This window comes from Phocoena sinus, chromosome 16 (assembly GCF_008692025.1).
Source record: "Phocoena sinus isolate mPhoSin1 chromosome 16, mPhoSin1.pri, whole genome shotgun sequence".
Classification (NCBI taxonomy): Eukaryota; Metazoa; Chordata; class Mammalia; order Artiodactyla; family Phocoenidae; genus Phocoena; species Phocoena sinus.
In genome coordinates, this window is record NC_045778.1 from 77,226,187 (window position 1) to 77,244,788 (window position 18,602).

Genomic DNA, 18,602 nt, shown 5'->3' on the forward strand with positions numbered 1-18,602 from the left:
GATGTTCAGACCTAGAGTCAGCTCAGAGTCGATAAGAACTTCTCCCGACACAATCCGAGTGCCCACGTGACGACATGCCCATCCTTCCCAGGCCCAGCAGAGGCCATGGAGCCGCCAAACGAGCACTGGACGTGGTGTCCACGGGGACACATGGCGAGCAGAGCAGAAACACGCCTGACTCGATGGCTCTTACACCGCAAGGTCCTGAAACTAGGTGCCCGACTAGGTGACCTTGGGCCGGCCGCCTCACCTGCAGGCCACCTAAACTCCGAGCCCCAGTCAGCTGCCTCGCTGTGAATGGGGACATTCACCACCTGGGGAAAGAAGTGGGACTGGGCCCCGCACGGGTGCTCCCTCTGCTCCTCTGGTTTTGTTATCCCACTGCCTCTGTTTCTGTCTGTCTCCATCTGCATCCCCCAGCCTCCCTGGATAGCCACCATCACCACCAACACTGGTCTGCTTGACCTATGAACTCCCGCTCCCCGTTCCGATGTCAGTCAAGCTCCCCCCCTCCCCAGCCCCCAGACCAAGTCAGCCCCTGCCCTCAACTGCCAAACCCCTTCTACTTCTCATCTTCATGTGTGCTTACTGGGCTGATATCTGCCTTGACCACTGGGCTATAAGCTCCATGAAGGCAAGAGTGTCTCTTCTGTTGACTTTAATAAATATTTCCTAAAAAAGGAAATTAGAAAGGCAGGCAGGAAGCAGGTAACACTTACACAAATATAGCACAGTCATAAACAGAGAATTCCCAATGATGGGAAGGGGGGGGTCATGTTTAAAATAGGACTTTAAATTCTGTAGGTTTTTGAAGTCTGCCTCTCTAGAATTAGTCCCTATGGCACTGAAAACCCATTTCCTGGTATCTCTCGGGCCTGCAGTTGGCACTAGTTTCCATGGTGGGACTGTTTGGTGGGCTGGCCCCGGGCTCTGACATCCACAGAGCTGCCTCCACCCGCCCCTGGTTCTGCTAGAGCAGAAGCAAGGGCCTCCAAGGGCCCGGGACTGGATCTCACTCCCCCAAACCACAAGTGTACCTCCCTGCCTTTCTAAATTAGCTTTCATTCACAAGAAAACATCAAAATGATATGTCTTAGCAAATTACATGATTCTTATCTGTGGCAGGATGTTTTGTGTTTTTTCCGGTTTTTTTTTCCCATTTTGTTTTGTTTTTACTCATTTTCAGTTCTTACAACCCCTTTGGGCAAATTTCTGAACGCGCTCAGTCTACCCAGCTTCTCAGCACATGCCACAAAACCCCAGGACTGAGCTCAGAACAAAAGAAAAAAAAAAAAAATTCCCTCCTCCTTTTGGATCATTTTCATTCCTTTCCTGTAAAGGAAATCTGGAAATGTTTCAAAAACATCAAGTATTCAGAATCGACTAAAACTCCAAATTACCCTTCTCCCTTCTTTTTTCCTTCTCTTTTTCTTTCTTTTTTTTTGGTCTCCTCAGGTACTTCGCCCCATCTATATTTAAAAGAGGTAAAAATACCAATTACTATGTAATTAAATGAGTTCTTCATTAACTTGAAGGATTTACTGGTTTTTATGGGTGGGAGAAACCAGATTTTTAGGTTAAAATAATTATTCATGGCATTACAGAGTTCCAGGGCTGGAAAAGTTTAAGTGTCAACCAGTTCTGTTCCAGCAGGTTAGGATGGGCAGGGGGAAACTGATGCTTCTGGAGCCTCTGTAGTGAACCCTCAATAGGTCTGTCACTGCTTCTGCCTCTTTTTCCAGCCCTCACCCACTCCTCCTCCTATGAAATTGGCTGCAAGAAACAAGTTTACGTTCTCACAAAGCAATTTGGGCTTTTTTTTCCTGAATGTTCTTACCCTGGGATTATTTTCACTTTCTGATGACAAAACAGTTTATAACATTGCTGGACCGTCTTTGGTTAACTCAGTTCTTCTGAGGTTTTCACACCGTTTTTTGCAGTTGCAAAACCTTGAGCAGAAATGAATGATTATGAACAGACTCCAAAGATGCATTTCCCTATGAATGGCCAGTAGCATTCACTTTACAATGGAAAGGAGATGGAGGCATTTCAGTTTGGGGAGGAGGGGGCAGCCCTACCTGGACTGCCAATCACCTCCCTCCCAGAGAGGTGGGTCGACACAGTGGCAGCTCCTTCTCAGGGCTGCCTCTCCCGGGTCCCCTTCTGGTCCCCTCACAGCTTTCTGGGACCAGGCAGGGCCTTTTGGTGACAGCAGGATTGTGTGAGCACGTACCAGGGGTTCGACCTCCTCTTGCCCCATTCATCCCCACTCTCACTCAGATCTGAACCAAAAGGTGGCTTGTAGCCAGAGCAGAGGAGCTGTCTGCACATCCCAGAGTAACTGGCTGGGCTTCTCAAAGCATCAGTGGGTATGCAGACCCCACTCCCTAGTGATGTGACAACAGCACCCCACACGTCACATTCTGCACTTATTCCGGGGATACCATCATGTGTCAGGACTCTTGCAAGCAGCATTCTTGAAGTCTCTTTAAAATTCTCTTTGGGGATCTCAAAGAAGAAATTAGGGGGAAAATGTCAAAGGTAGCATGAAGCTCTTAGATATTTATCTTCTTTGGATATTTCTGGCCGGTAATTCACATTCACATCATTCAGTGAAACCACTGGCATCTTCACACTTGTCCTGACCCATCTGTTCAGTCATCAGTGCTGGGCCTTGAGGAGGGACGAAAGAAAGGGCAGACTTCCCTCCTGCCCTCTTAAGACCTGCAATCCAGTTAGGCATAGAAGTCACCAGAACAGAACCTCAGAACCAAAGCCAGGCACCTGAGAGATCATCTTTTTAAAAGTCTTCATTTCCCAGGTAAGGAAAGGTCAGTGAACCTGCCCCAAATCAAGCTGACTTTTAACAAACAGGGCATTTGGAGGAGGTTATGTGTTGGGCAATTAAACTTATAACTGGAAGCCTAATCCATCAACTACTTTGGGCAAACAAAGTTAGAAATATAAGGTAATATCGTTTCCCCAAGTAGAGCTGGGTTTTCAAATTTCATAAAAGGTTGTGTCCAAACATGTAAAATGAAAATGACGTATTGAAGCAATTATCCAGCTACTTAACGTCAAAACTCCCAGAACCTTTGCCTCAATTAGTGAAATAACTGAGGCAAAAAAATGAGCATATGGTTAATTCCAGGAAGAGCTGCCTCCAGACCTCACCTTCTCTGGGGGTCAGAGGCAGAGCCAAGGGGGTGGTGGAGACTACTCGCCACTCGTGAGCAGTTCCTGGGGAGCAGGCTGGTGGCTTCGAGCACGGGGGGCATCCAGGTGGCTAGGGTCCTCATCCTGGCTCCACGGCCTGACCCCAAGCGCACTCCAGTTCCCCATCTGATAAAACAAGATGATGATGATAATGTCTAGTCTAACAGAATTGTGGGAAGGGCTGCGACGATCCATGGAAAGCGCTGAGCAGGAAGCCTCGTACCCCGTAGGTGCTCACTATTAGTCCTATTACCACCTGCTTTGAGGGTTTGTGTTTAGTGAACATGTCGGTATGTCTTTGGTCTGGTCTGTGTCACGCAGTTGCATGTTTCATGTTGGCCTCTTCTAGAATGCCAGCTTGCTGAAAACAACTGATCCTTCATATTCTAATCTAGAAAAAGAAGATCAAAGCACATAAATTTTAATGTCTGCTAAGCCTGCTGAAAAAGAATTGCTTCGCTTTTACTAAAACTTCTGCTTTCATATCACCTGCCTTGATAGCCTTACTCTTAAATACAAAAAAAAAAAAAAATCAGAAAGAGAAAACAGTTATTCTTTTAAAAAGACCTTATCTTGTGAATAACTGCAAAGCATTCGCAAGAAACATAAATTCCATTTAATAAGAAATATAAATTCAATTCCATTCTAATAAGAAACATAAATTCAAACAATAAAAACAGGGTCGTTTTTATTTTAAATATTAGGTCTGATGGTATTTGGGGCCCCAAGCCCACAACGATGGCAGAGCAAGGAGATAATGCAAGCTAGGAAGAAAGTGTCTGAACAGGTCTGAACACGTCCCTCTCTGGGCTAAGCCGCGGGCAGATGTGAGTAGACACGACCAGTCAGGGTGGGGACTCTGCCTCTCAGTGGTGAGAAGATGTCCCTTGTCCCTGCATCCAGTTCATAATCATGCCCCACAGGCCCCTCCCATGGAGGCAGTGAGTTTGAAATTCGGGCTTCCCGGGGCGAAGGTGCAAACTCCCCAAACCAACACCTCACTTGCTTCCCCACATCCCATAGTATACTCCTACGTACATGGAGAACCGGGTTCAACCGAATCCTGCAAGTTTAGCTCTAGCACAAGTCAAGGCCACACAAACCATAAATACAGCCAAGAAATGCAACAGTCTTGTGAAGTTCAAGTTCATCCCTGCAGTCTTCAGACACCATCTGTGGTGCAGAGGGTGTGACCTTGCAGGAGTCACGAGGGCTGGTCCTCGGGAGTCTCTGGCAAGCTGAAGGGTGCCCCACCTCACACTGTGATGGAAGGAGAGACCCAAACAAGCAGGGTGCAGGACCTGCGGCCGGGGGGAGGGGGGAGGCTGAGAGGGCGGGGGAGCCGGGTATTCCCCCAGAGACCAACAGGACCGCACCACTCATGAGTTTACGGCTTCAGGTTGTAGAAATTTGAGTCACTGACTTTGAACACGTGAGGCAGAGCAGAGGACCAACACACCAAGACCAGCGTCCTGGCACGAGCTCCCACCAAGGGACACCTGAGCACAGAGGCCAGCCTGAGGCCCTCCCCAGCCCACCAGCTCATCCCTGCCTAACCAGACCCCATCCTCCCCGCTGAGGGGCACAGATTTCTCTCTCTCGGTCTTGACTTTGACATTTCCTGTTTCCCTAGGGTCTGATCAACCAGGATTTATGCATTAGGTCACATTAAGTGTGGGCTATAACAATCACGAAGAAGTCACCCCAAGACGGGCGTTCCCTGCATCTAAGCTCCGGCTGTACCCCCGTCAGCCATTGGACTCTGGCCACGTGGCCCCACCTGTTTCTGGGGACCACATGAAGATACTGGTGTCACCCAGGGTGCTGTCAGAGCAAATGGCAGACCACGGTGGAGGGAGGGCTTGGTAGAAAGGAGAGGTCTGTACAGACAGGGAGAGTTCTCTTTTCTCTGCATAAAAGTTATGGTGTCATCCAATAAACAGTTTTTAAAAGAGAAGAAGACCCTGCACTTGGAGTTTTAGACTAAACACAAGGTAGATCCAAAGTTCCTAACAACCTCCACATCCCGCACCCATCCACTGAGGTACACTCCAATCCCCTGACCCCTAAAGATCGTATTTTTTTTTCTTTATTTTTTGCGGTACGCGGGCCTCTCACTGCTGTAGGCTCTCCCGTTGCGGAGCACAGGCTCCGGACGCGCAGGCCCAGCGGCCGTGGCTCACGGGCCCAGCCGCTCCGCGGCATGTGGGATCTTCCCGGACCGGGGCACGAACCCACGTCCCCTGCACCGGCAGGCGGACTCTCAACCACTGAGCCACCAGGGAAGCCCCCCCTAAAGACCATATTTGACCCTCAGATGAAGACAGTACGGTCCAAGTTAACCCAGTCAACAAAGTTCATTCAACCCCTACTATGTGCTGGGCCCCAGTGCAGAGCCAGGGACTCGGCAGTGAACTGAACAAGGCCATGCCCAGCGGAGCCTGCAGGCCAGTGGTAGAAGCATCCGAAATCCCACGAAGACGACAAATATCAGATGGGCTGAGTGCCAGGGGTGAATACGGGCTGCTGACAGAATAATGTGCTCATCTCCGCATCACCACCCGCCACACTTCCACGGGACTCCCTCCGGGAACTCCCACTGTCCCCCAGAAATGGGGGTGGGGCGAGGAGGGAGGCAGAAATGAAATCTGATTCACTTTCTGGACCACATTTCTGTAGCTTAGAGTTTGGAGGGGCTCTCCATCCCGTTGGAGTAGAGATTTCGGTTAAATTTAATTTAAAAGTCAAGGCAAAATTCTCAACTTGGCTGGTGGCTGGTCATGGCCCATCCATGCGTGACTGCCTTGCAGATGGGCTCATTCATGTGCTAAGACTTTCTTCCTAGTCAGGGGCATCCGAGCAGATGCTCACTTCTAAAGGCACCACCAGAGAGAAGTGGCAGGAAGGATAGAGCCCCAGGACAGCTCTCCCTCTTGCTGGACAAGGCACCCTTGAGGTCAGGTGTGTAATCAACCCGAAACCCCACACCCAGATGAGCGAAACAGTGGGGGGACAGGAGGGGCGTCGCTCATCTTCTCCTGTTCCCTGGCCCTCTGGCTCAAATCCCAGGAGGGAAGGGGAGAATGCCCAGAGCAGTGGTGCCCAAGAAAGAGAACATGAGCCTCACACCCAAGTGTAAAGGTTCCATATGAAGTTCATTTCCATATATTTTATTCAACCCAATACATCCAAAATATTATCATTTCAACGTGTATACAGTATAACAGTTATTAATGATGTAGTTTACATTATTTTTTAACATCTTTATTGGAGCATAATTGCTTTACGATGGTGTGTTAGTTTCTGCTGTGTAACAAAGTGAATCAGCTATACATATACCTATATCCCCATATCTCCTCCCTCTTGCGTCTCCCTCCCACCCTCCCTATCCCACCTCTCTAGGTGGACACAAAGCACCGAGCTGATCTCCCTGTGCTATGCGGCTTACATTATTTTTTTTCATGCTAAGCCTTCAAAATGCAGTGTGTACTTTCTTTTTTTATTTATCTATCTATCTGTTTATTTATTTATTTACTTTTGGCTGCGTTGGGTCTTCGTTGCTGCACACGGGCTTTCTCTAGTTGCCGCGAGCAAGGGTTACCCTTCGTCGCGGTGTGCAGGCTTCTCATTGTGGTGGCTTCAGTAGTTGTGGCATGCCGGCTCAGTAGTTGGGGCTTGTGGGCTCTAGAGCACAGGCTCGGTAGTTGTGGCGCACGGGCTTAGTTGTTCCGCGGCATGTGGGAACTTCCTGGACCAGGGCTTGAACCCGTGTCCCCTGCATTGGCAGGTGGATTCTTAACCACTGTGCCACCAGGGAAGTCCTGTACTCCTTATAGCACATCTCAACTTGGATGCTAAATTTTCATTGGAAGTACTTGATCTGTATACAGATTTTATAAAATTTACAGTTGAAAATGGAGAGGTACATGCCCAAGATGCTCCAAACATTCTTAAAAGTTTTCCAATAACTGAACTGCGTATATGTTTTTAAATTTAAATTAACTAAAAGTAAATGCAATTCAAAATTTCGGTTCCTCGGTGGAACCGAAACTAGTCACATTTCAAGTGCCCACTGGCCACGTGTGGCTCATGTTACCAGCCCAGGCAGCACGGATACAGAGTATCTCCACTGTCCCAGAAATTTCTACTGCTCAGGACAGGGAGCTTCTTGAGGGTGAGGTCTGTTTCTTACTTCCTTCATTCCTCTCCTTACCTGGCCTCCCAACAAAAGGCACTGGGAAATCGCTGTTTCCCAAAATTGATGTAAGACTCCTAGGGTACTAGATAAAACACAGCTTCTGCAAGAGGGAGGAGACATGGGGATATATGTATATGTACAGCTGGTTCACTTTGTTATAAAGCAGAAACTAACACACCACTGTAAAGCAATTATACTCCAATAAAGATGTTAAAAAAAAAAACCCAAAACAACACAGCTTCCACCCCTGCCCCAGATCTTCAGAATCTACTGCAGGCAGGGGGAGGTAGGTGGGCAATCACCCCAGGTGACTTTTAAGCCTCAAGCCAATGGCCACAGATTTTCCTTCTTTCCAATACTCCCTTATCCAGCCACGGCCATTGTGTGAGTCGGGAATCTGATGGAGCCAGGGCAGCCCATACACCTTGGAACTCAGCCAGGGCTGGCCCTGCACTCAGGGACAGAGTCTTTTCTCCTTGAGTTTCCTGTGCGTATCAGGGACACCAACATGCCTATGCCCATAGCTCTTGTCAACACACAGGGACGCTCAGGAAATGTCAGCTGCCTCTTCTCACTGCTCTGGAGCCCCAGTCAGCCTGAACATCAGCCTTGGGGGAAGGAAAAGCTCTTTCCCCACCTTGAACGTGGGGTGGGAAAATCTGGCCGGTCAGGCTACACAAAAGGAGGGAGTGTGCAGAACCAGTTGGTTCTGGGACTGGATTGATTTGCAAATAAAATCTTTCTGCGTGGTGGTAGCCCCTTCCCCCGCCCCCTGCTCCAGGAGGGAGGAACCCCAGGCCAGCCACTTTCATCTCAAGGATCAGCCTGGAGGCTCTACTTCAGTACAAGCCGACACCCCGACGGGCAGTGACTAAATGCTGGATTCTGGGCTCTTCCCAGCCACCAACAAATCCCCATTCCCAAGTTCAGGCACAAAGACTGGCTCCAAGTGAAACGTGACCATGGGGTGCAGAATCCCAGTAGGCATAGACATCTCTCTGGGGCATCATAGGGATTCTCTACTCAGTTCCCAGTTTATCCATTCAATGCAAACCTGAGGAATAGTCAGCAGTTATCCCCCGGGGTTTTTTGGAGCGAGGAGCAGGGGGTAAACAGGAGTCAGTCTCACGGCATGTTTTTTTCCAGGCTCTTATTTCATCTTTCAGGAGACTCACACGCTGCTGGTGGGAATCGTATTTGATACAACAGCCTGGAAAACTAGCCACATCTACTGACGCTGAGCACACTGATTCCCAAAGACCAGCAATTCTACTCCTAGGTATGTGTCCAACAGAAATGATCCCAGTGCTGATCAAAGGCATGCACTAGAATTAGGATGCCTAGAGCCCCCGCTGTAAGGCCAAACTAAAGCCACAAGCAATACCAGGAAAGAATCTCACAAACGTAGTACTGAGTGCAAAAAACTAGACACGAAAGAGAACATTCCACATTGTTCCGTGGGGATCAGGAAGGTGATCTCCCCTGACTGGGCGCTTCTGGGGTGCTGCTGACACACTTGACCAAGGTGCCGGTTGCACAGGTGGGTTCTGTCTATGCAAATGTGTCGAGCTGTGAGCATCTGGTAGGTGCTCTCTAATTAGGTCTGTTACACACCATGGGGGGGGGGGGAAGTTCTTAAAGAAAAGAGCGTTAGAATGGGCCGTGGTAGGTTTCTGCCCCAGAAGAAGCAAAGGGCACGCAGGCAAGTTGACGCGGGCGTGAAAGCGCCCACATGCGTGCAATCCAGCTCTCTGGCCTTGCAAAGGGCAACGTCCTCCCATCAGACTGACCCCCTTCTCCTTTCAGAGGCACCAAACCAAAGTCACCTCCGCTCATAGCCACTCAGGGCTGATTTTACGACCCAGCTCACAGTCCAGAGGATAATGACCTCCAGTTCCCAGGTTCGAAGGGTTTCCAGGGTCTTAAAGGGCTCCATCCAGGGTGGACTTGGCAAGGAGGCCGACAAGCCCCGGTCCTTCAGGGCCACGTCACGCGGCCAGCTCAGCTTGGCAGCCACCTGCAGGCCGGGCACACCCCGGCAGGCGTGAGGTCTAAAGAGCAGGCTTAAAAGGGCTGTCTCTCATGTATTCTTTTTGCCACTTTCCATAGAAGACTTTCTGGGGCAGAAGCTGCTAGATCAACAGCAAACCCAAGCTTTCCTGCTGGGCCCCCAGGGAAAGGAACTCGCTCTTCGAGCCTGGGGAGGGTTGGAATCAATCTAGTGCCCAGGAACCAGAAGCCCACCACATTCTCAACTTCTTTTTTTTTTTTAGCTGCACTGCGCGGCTGTGGGATCTTAGTTCCCTGACCAGGGATCAAACCCATGCCCCGTGCAGTGGAAGCATGGAGCCCTAACCACTGGACCGCCAGGGAAGTCCCCACATTCTGAACCTTGAAGAGGAAGAACCCCAGGTCCTGGCACCTCCCTGGGATGCGTGTGCCTCAAGCTCACCACGACCACCCCGTCACTCACCCAGCATCACAGACTCTGCCCCTCCAGGAGGCCTTCTAGGACCTTCCCTCCCTCCCCTCTGGGCTCAGAGCTTCTTTGGCGCCCCACTCTCCTCCAAGTTTCCTCCATCATTCCCTGGAACTCTCTGACGTCTCCCTGGTCACGCTGGCTCAATGCACCAACAGGCACGCTCACATATCACCCCTGCCCCCCCTCATCTCCCCCGGCACCCATCACAGTTGAAATTAAATAATCATTTGACTCAGTTTTTGTACCTCGTCCACCCAATAGAACCCAAGCTCCATGAGGGCAGGGACCGGGCATGTCTTAGCCACCACCGGCTCCCAGCAGCCGATGTTTATTTCCTTGTCTGTGTCCATCTGTGGGTTAAGGCTCAGAGTGGGGACACCAAGGCATTCCCAACACTTGGCTGTCCATCCATCTTATTTCTCCCTCTCCTTGACATCTCCTGTAGAAAAGAGTGGTGTGCAGCCGTGGGGCAAGTCCTAGAATCAAATCTCAGCCCAGCCACTGCCAGCTGGTTGACCCTGGGCAAGTTACCAAACCTCTCTGAGCTTTGTCTACCCCTCAGGGCTGGAGGGGAGACTGACTTGGGTTAATCACTGACCACAGTGTCTCAAACATGATAGTATTATTTTCTTGTATCTTTACAGTTTCCTTCCATTTGAGGCCATTGTCCAAGAAGGCCAACTCGCAGGCCAGAACAGGGATCCAGCACCTGATTCGTTCATTCATTAACAGGTTCCACTCAGTGCAGCTGGCCTAGGCACGGGACACAGTGGGTGGACACCACAGACAAGATCCCAGCCGCTTCGGTGTTTGTCAGGTTTTGCAGAGGGGAGAGGTTGTTTGCACATTCATCTTTTCATGTTTCTCTCTCTCTCTCTCTCTCTCTCTTTTGGTTTATGCAACAAGATTTTTTCCCCAATAGCTTTAAACCCAACATATTATTTAAGTTATCTAAGACTCCTGCACCAGGTAATAAAAATATTATAGGTTTTTTTCCTATTATTTTTCTTTTCAAAATAAAAACAATGATTGCAGATGTCTTCACAGGGAAAATAAATAAAACCAGCTTTCGTCTGCACACCAAGGTATTATAACTTGTCATTTCCTGAGTAAGTTAAGTGCTGGCTGAGTGTAGCCTTGAAAGGGAGGACCTGATTCCGGACACCCAGGTACCACAGACAGTCTTGGGCTCAGCAAGGGCAGCTATGGCCTCCAGAACCACCCGATTCCTGAGCAGCAATCTCTCCCCAGCCAGGAGATGTATAAAAGACGGTTTCTTTCTTTCTTCAAGCATCACAGCCCCATTCAGACCCGTCAGCTTGAGACAACGAAAGGAGAGCACAGCATCCCGGCTCCGTTTGAGCTCACACCCCCAGAGACCTCTGTACAAACTGAGAACAAAAGGCGGGGAATCCAGTGGCAGTCCCCAGTAACTCCCCCGAGACGTGCCTCTGAAGAGCTTTCCTCAGGAATTCTGAGCAGAGCAACCCCCAAGCTCCTCCCCCAATAAAAAATAACTTTAATCCTCATTCAAGATCACCGGTTCCAATTTAAAACCTGCAAGTCCCGGCTCTCCTCTGCTGGAACCTCCCCTCTCTTTGGCAGGCAGCCCTGGATGCTACTTTCCGCTTCTCCACCGGCTTCTAAGTGGAAAGAGGCACCCGCTGAGCCTGTGCAAGTCCCAGCTCAACACGCGGGAGAGAACAAAGACTTAACACAAAGAAGAACTGGGCCTTCCAAGCCCTGCAGCCACTTGCTCCAGAGGAGGGATGCTTCAGGCGCTGGCGTCTGTTTCCTCGCCAAGATGCGCTGTCCGCCCCCTCCCACCCCCGACTTTGCACACTGGCTCTCTCTCCAGGGTTGGGAAAGGTCGAGGGTGACCTACAGTGGTCCTGAGATCCTGGACCTCTCCAGAGGCCTTCCACTCAGCTGGGAGGGCAGAGCCCAAGCAGTGGACACCAGAGATGAAAGCCAAGATAGGATGGAGCTGGCCCTCTAGGGACCGAGGCACAGGGTTACAAACAGAGACACACATTAACCATTGCGAGATGCTGGATTTTGTCAGCCTTTAATATTCTGCAGTGAAAAATCACTGGCTTTATACACACACATACACACACGCACACACACAAAATCTAGAAGGGTTTTGTATTCTTCTCCAAGCTGAGCTGTCAGACAGTAGGAATTTTGGTCCTTGTACCTGTCCATTCTGAAGAGTCCAAAAGTGGATTTTTCCAGATTCCTGACGCATGGAACCTGAGAAAGCCACATAAAATCCCACCAGCAGACCGGGACAACCCCTCCATGCACCGATTCAGCTCAGCAAATCTCTCCTAAGCACGTACAGGGGTCAAGAACCCCGCCAGAGCCCACAGAGCACACCTAGGTGACGTGGCCACAGCCCTGTCCTCCTGATGCTTACGATCTACTGTTCACACAAGTTGCTACAGGTCAAGGTGGTCTAGGATGAGCATGATACAAGATGCCCAGGGACAGCTCCAAGGGCTGCAACCCATGCAGTAACACAGGGCCCGGCGCCCACAAGGGCCCCACACTTCGTTTAATGCTCTACTGTCCCCATTTTGAAGTTCTTAATAATTTTTTCATAAGGGGCTTACATTTTCCTGTTGTACTAAGGCCTGCAAATTATAGAGCCAGTTCTGGAGATACCGAAAGAGTAATACAGTCAGGATTAAACGGAGAGAGAAATCACATCCAGAGAGCTTCTCTTATTCCTGGTACATGTAACAGCTAAAGTACAAATGAATACTTGGAAATGGCATTACACCCTCGGTTTACTCCCATCATTGGTTTAAGTAGAGATCTTTCCGGGGTCACCGCAGAATCAGAATCTTCCATACTATACCAAGAGGAAAGTTAGCAAAATCAGTTTCCATGAGCCTGTTTATCATAACTCTGGTCTATAACAGCATCTTTTCTAATGCAGCTTGGCCTGACGATTTTAAAACTACGGGGACCTTTCATTTATCAAGCTAATGTGATTACAAAGCCATCCCAGAGTCTAGCCATCTCAGAGGCACTCAAGTGGAGGCCCCGCCTGTGAAATTTATGACCCGAAGCTTATGCTCTTCCAGTCCCTTTAAATGGGAAAATCTTTACCTTAGTTGAGGGATGAACTCATTCCACAATCTGAAAAAAAAAAAAATTAAGCCCTTCCACAAGTGCTCTGCTCTGTTAGTTTTTACAACTCGTCCGCAGACAACGAGGTTTAAATACCATTTACCAACAAGCTTCATTTTAACCTTCCATTGCGGAGGATGCAAAATCAATTACGTATCTGCTGATAACGTCCTCGCATCACGTTCTGGTGGCATCTCACAATTAACGCAGTCCATGAGGCTGGCCGTAAGCAGCTTCACACAACACCTTCTGGTTATTACAAGCATCACTCTGACCCAGAGCTGAATGTAGGGGGTTCAGACACAGTACAATGCATGGGGATTTTGCGTCTTTACGAAATCAGTTTGTAGATGGTTTCATTAAAATACACCAGAGCATAATTCAATTGGAATTGAGGTTCCCATCAAACCAAATTAGGCAGCAGAAGTCTTCCCAATCTTAAAAGTCCCTACAAGGGACAGGGTAGAAATTTCACTCAGCTCTTTGGAGTGTTTCTCCCTCTACTAATATAACTGTTTTCACCAGTAAAACCAACTGCACTCAAAGATAGAAGAGACATGACATCTTCTCAGCCAAGCCCCTCGTATTGCAGGTGAGGAAAGAGGCTCAGAGAAGTCAAGTAAGCAGCCCCAGGACACAGAGCAGTCAGTGAGAACTGGGACCAGAGATGCAGTGGCCTGAAAAAATGAGGGCAGGGCTTCCCTGGTGGTGCAGTGGTTGAGAGTCCACCTGCCGATGCAGGGGACACAGGTTCGTGCCCTGGTCCGGGAAGATCCCACATGCCATGGAACGGCTGGGCCCGTGAGCCATGGCCGCTGAGCCTGTGCGTCCAGAGCCTGTGCTCTACAACGGGAGAGGCCACAACAGTGAGAGGCCCGCGTACCAAAAAAAAAAAAAAAAAAAAAAAAAAATGAGGGCAGCCCTACAAGGTAAGAGCCAGCAACCTCTAAAGTCAGACTGCCTGGGTTCAAGTCTCAATACTATCATTCATAAGCTACCAAAACCTGGGCAGGGTGACCCTCTCTAGACTCAGTTTTCACATCTGTAAAATGGGGGTGTTAATCGTGTCTGTTTCAAAGGTTGCTGAGAGTAAATGGAATAATGTAAAGTCTAGGACTAAGTACCCAAATGTGGGTTACTATTATCACAACTCAAGTTTCTCAATTCCCTGTCCTGTGTTCTATTTCACCAAACTGTTCTTTATATTATAGCTTCTTTACCTCTGAGAATCTCCCAGATCTAGGGAAGAAGGCTATCTGTGTGCACACCCCAGGGATGAGGCACCTACAAAGCACCAGGTGGGCACACGGACACATGAAATGCATACATTGTGGGTCTTCCAGAATTTGTTTTGATCTGATCAAAACTAATTTTAATTGATGGACAATTGGAAGGAGTCCAAAAACAATCTAAAAGATAAATGACAACACTGAAGTTCATGAAATTCTAAAATGCTTCCAAAGTGCTGTGGGTCCCTAGGTTTAATCAAATTAGATGGCAGCAGAATAAGGTCTGTAGCTCAGTGATGGTATTGTACCCATGTCAATTTCCTGGTTTTGATAATGTTCTATGGTTATGTAAGATGTTATCATTGGGGGAAGCTGGTTGAAGAGTACATAGGAACTCTGTATTATTTTTGCAACTTCTTGTGAGTCTAAAATTATTTCAAAATAAAAAGCAAAAATAAAATCATGAGGCAGAATCTAGGAGAGCCAAAAGATGAAGGGGACTCTTGGCAAGTCTTCAACATGTCCAAACATCTGGGGGTAGCCATGGGAGGGAGGAAGAACCTCCACGTGAGAGCATACAGGAGGAAGTCAAGTCCTGACGGAGGGATGGGACTCAGTAAAGGCCAGGGGAAGAAAGCAATGCTCACGGCAGGGGCTGCACCAGCACGGGAGTTTGCTATGCCCTGGTACCCCCTCCAAAGGGTCCCCTCTCCCCGAAGTGGGCTGCCTGGAGCTGTCACCAAATTCAAGTGAACAGCCAATGCTCACCTTTGGGATTTCACAGATTATTTCAGCCTTGTTTTTATGAGGGTGGTTTCAGCTGCCCACCCAAGACGTCCCCCCTCAAGCATGTGCTTACATAAAAATAACTGGGCTTCCCTGGTGGCCCAGTGGTTGAGAGTCCACCTGCCGATGCAGGGGACGCGGGTTCGTGCCCCGGTCCGGGAAGATCCCACGTGCCACGGAGCGGCTGGGTCCATGAGCCATGGCCGCTGAGGCTGCGCGTCCGGAGCCTGTGCTCCGCAACGGGAGAGGCCACAGCAGTGAGAGGCCCGCGTACCGCAAAAATAAATAAATAAATAAATAAAATAACTTCTGCTCTCAAACCCTAAGTGAGAGGACAAGGAGGATGGCGGTTTTCTTTGCTTCTCACTAGCCCTTCTTTTTGAAACCGCAGCAGCCATGGGCCAGCCGGCATGGGACAAGGGTTCTTCACCCAGAGATGAGACAGTGAGAAAGCGAAGCTGTAAAGGAAAATTCAGAGGATGTAGAACAGAAAACAACGGGCATCAACCCAAGGGTGCTATAAACCAAGTCCTCTGATCAGCTCTCCCAAGCCCACCTGATCCCATCCCACCAACTGATCCCCTCCTGGGATCTTGGCATCGGCTGTTCCCTCTGCCTGGGATGCTCTTCCCGAGCTGCAGACGGTGGTGCCTTCTTGTCATTCAAGAATCAGCTTAGATGTCACCTTTTTGGAAAGGCCTTCTCCGATCACCCAGTCACTTCCCATCCCATAGCAGTTATTATTGTCTGTTCTCTGATATTCGTGAACTCATCCATGAGAATATACACTCTGTGACTGCAGGGACCCTGTCCGTCTAATTACTGCTGGATTCCCAGCTCCTAGGACAGCATTGGGCACACAGTAGGTCCTCAATCACTGGAGGGTGGCTCTTAAAGGGGGTGCAGGGCTTCCCTGGTGGCGCAGTGGTTGGGACTCCGCCTGCCGATGCAGGGGACGCGGGTTTGTGCCCCGGTCCGGGAAGATCCCACGTGCCACGTAGCGGCTGGGCCCATGAGCCATGGCCGCTGAGGCTGCGCATCCGGAGCCTGTGCTCTGCAACGGGAGAGGCCACAGCAGTGAGAAGCCTGCATACCGCAAAAAAAAAAAAAAAAAAAAAAGCGGGTGCAGAGCCTGAGTCAGAAGAGTTGAAGATGAAGGGTCGGTCTCTCAAATGGTCTTCATTAATGAAGTTGAAGGATCAGGGGCAAGTCATTTCACCCCCCAGGTCTCGGTTTCTCCAGCTGGAAAAGGGGGGTAAGCAGGACAGGAAAACAACCCAAACGACCGGTAAGACCCTTGCTGTTTCCGCACCGTGGGTCGAGGTTTTCAATCAATCAATGTATTCTTGCCTTTCCTCCTTTCATCCATTTGTCCATCCCTCCAATCATTCTTTCCCATGGGCTGGGTCCTGGGAATATAACCTTGAGTGAGACACACCTCCTATCCTAAAGGAACAAATAACCTTCTAGTGGCAGAGAGGGAAAGGAGGTAATTCCTGCACTGACCAGCTAAGGGCCAAGGAGACTCCTGGGTCTCTGGCTGGGCCATTCATGCAGAGGAGGAAACCAGAGCTAAAATCCCACAGATGCTGCAGTGATGGAACAGGTATATTAGTTACATCCAGGGAATCTGATCAAGAAACCCAAAGAGAGTCACAGTTGGGGACAGACTGAGAACAGAAGAGGATCACTCCTGAGATTTCTGCAGATTACCTGTCCCCCATCTTTGCCACGGAAGGACTGGAAATCCTCCTCAGGAGAACAATTACAATCACTGCTACATTCCATCTTATTAACTAAAGAGCTTAACACACGCACCCACGTACGAACATGAGCACATGTGAGCACACGTGAGCACACACACACACAGATGCCCTGGGCCAACCCCTGAAGAACTCATGGAGGACTGGAGTATATGCATATTTCTTTCAAAACGCCCCACAGGAGTTCTGATGCGGCACCCTGGATTTAGAGTCAACGAGCCTCCTGCAGTTTCGTTCTCATCACAAGAAAAAAAAATTGCAACTACGTGAGGTGATGGATGTCAGCTAAACCTACTGTGGTGATCATTTTGCAATACAAACATGTATCAAATCATTATGTTGTACACTTTAATACAATGTTATATGTCAATTATATCTCAATGAAACTAGAAAAAAAAAGGAAAAAACAAAAAAACAAAAGCTAGTCTGGGGATTCAGCTCAACACCCCGAGACGCACCCCCAGCCCTTGCAACACACCCACCTGGGAAAGCTGTCTGCAGGTCCCGCACATTTCCTTCCTTGCTGTGGCCCAGCCTAACTCTTTCAAAAACAACTTCATAATGTACCCTGGAGTCACAATCACAGCCCCTTGTTTATGGGCTTGGCCAGATCAGACAAAATTTCATTCTCTGAATTGGTTCCTAATTTAATTACTCTCAGGATAAGCGCTGGCCTCCCGTAGCTGCAGGGGAGGGACTCAGAAGGCACTGGCGCCAGGAGCCACGAGCTGCAGTTCTCGTTTGGCAGCTGGTGGAGGATGAGTTGTTCTGGGGCCTTTGCAGATCAAAGGGGATTAGAATAGTGGGCTTGGGCCAGGCGGTCACCGTCTGTCCACCCAACCAGCCTGTGTTTATTGTCCCCAGCCAATCAAGAGGGTGACCTGCGGTTTTACTAAGCGCTCAGGGAAAACGTTCAGGGTAACTGGACTGACTCTGAAAACCCAGATTCAGTCCTGACTCTGTGTGGCCTCTCTGGGCTTCGGTTTCCCCATCTACAAAATGGGGCTGGACTATGTTTCCCTGAAGCCCTTTCCAAGCTCTAAAATCCAGACAGTTCAGGTGGGGATCAGTACCTCATCTGAGAATCAAGCCTTCTCTAGGGCCAGGGAAAAAGCATATAAAAAAGTAAATGAGGGCTTCCCTGGTGGCGCAGTGGTTGGGAGTCCACCTGCCGATGCAGGGGCACGCGGGTTCGTGCCCCGGTCTGGGAGGATCCCACATGCCGCGGAGCGGCTGGGCCCGTGAGCCATGGCCGCTGAGCCTGCGCGTCCGGAGCCTGTGCTCTGCAACGGGAGAGGCCACAGCAGTGAGAGGCCCGTGTACCACAAAAAAAAAAAAAAAAAAAGTAAATGAATCTTATTATTAAAAGCAAGTAAAAATACCTCATAAATTTTAATTCTAGAAATGGAAACATGTCCACACAAAAACTCATAAATGAATGTTTATAGCAGCACTATTCATAAGGGCCAACAGGTGGAGAACACCCAAATGTCTATCAACAGATGAATGGATAAATAAAATGTGGTCTATTCATACAATGGAATATTATTTGGCCATAAAAAGGAATGAAGTACTCATATAAGCTACCATATGGATGAACCATAAAACATTATGTTAAGTGAAAGAAACCAGACCCACACAAAAAACATATTATATGATTTCATTCACCTGAACTCCAGAATAGAGAAATCAATAGAGATAGAAAATAGATTCCTGGTTGCTTAAGGCTGGAGGGTGGGGGGTGAATGGAGAGATAGAGGGCTGATAGCTAATAGGTACATGGTTTC

General features: G+C 49.0%; 1 protein-coding gene across 8 annotated transcripts in view; it reads right to left on the minus strand.

The window, feature by feature from the left end:
* CHST15 (carbohydrate sulfotransferase 15) overlaps positions 1 to 18,602 on the minus strand; it is a 100,635-nt gene that overhangs the window by 70,962 nt on the left and 11,071 nt on the right. The window contains exon 1 of one of the 8 annotated variants that reach the window (XM_032609216.1): positions 3,175 to 3,797. The exons of 6 other annotated variants lie outside the window; for them this stretch is intronic. The gene's annotated coding sequence lies outside the window, so the exon portion shown is untranslated. Of the gene's footprint in view, positions 1 to 1,837; positions 2,957 to 3,174; positions 3,798 to 18,602 lie in introns of those variants that run through there. One more of the 8 variants, XM_032609218.1, reaches the window with a different exon arrangement.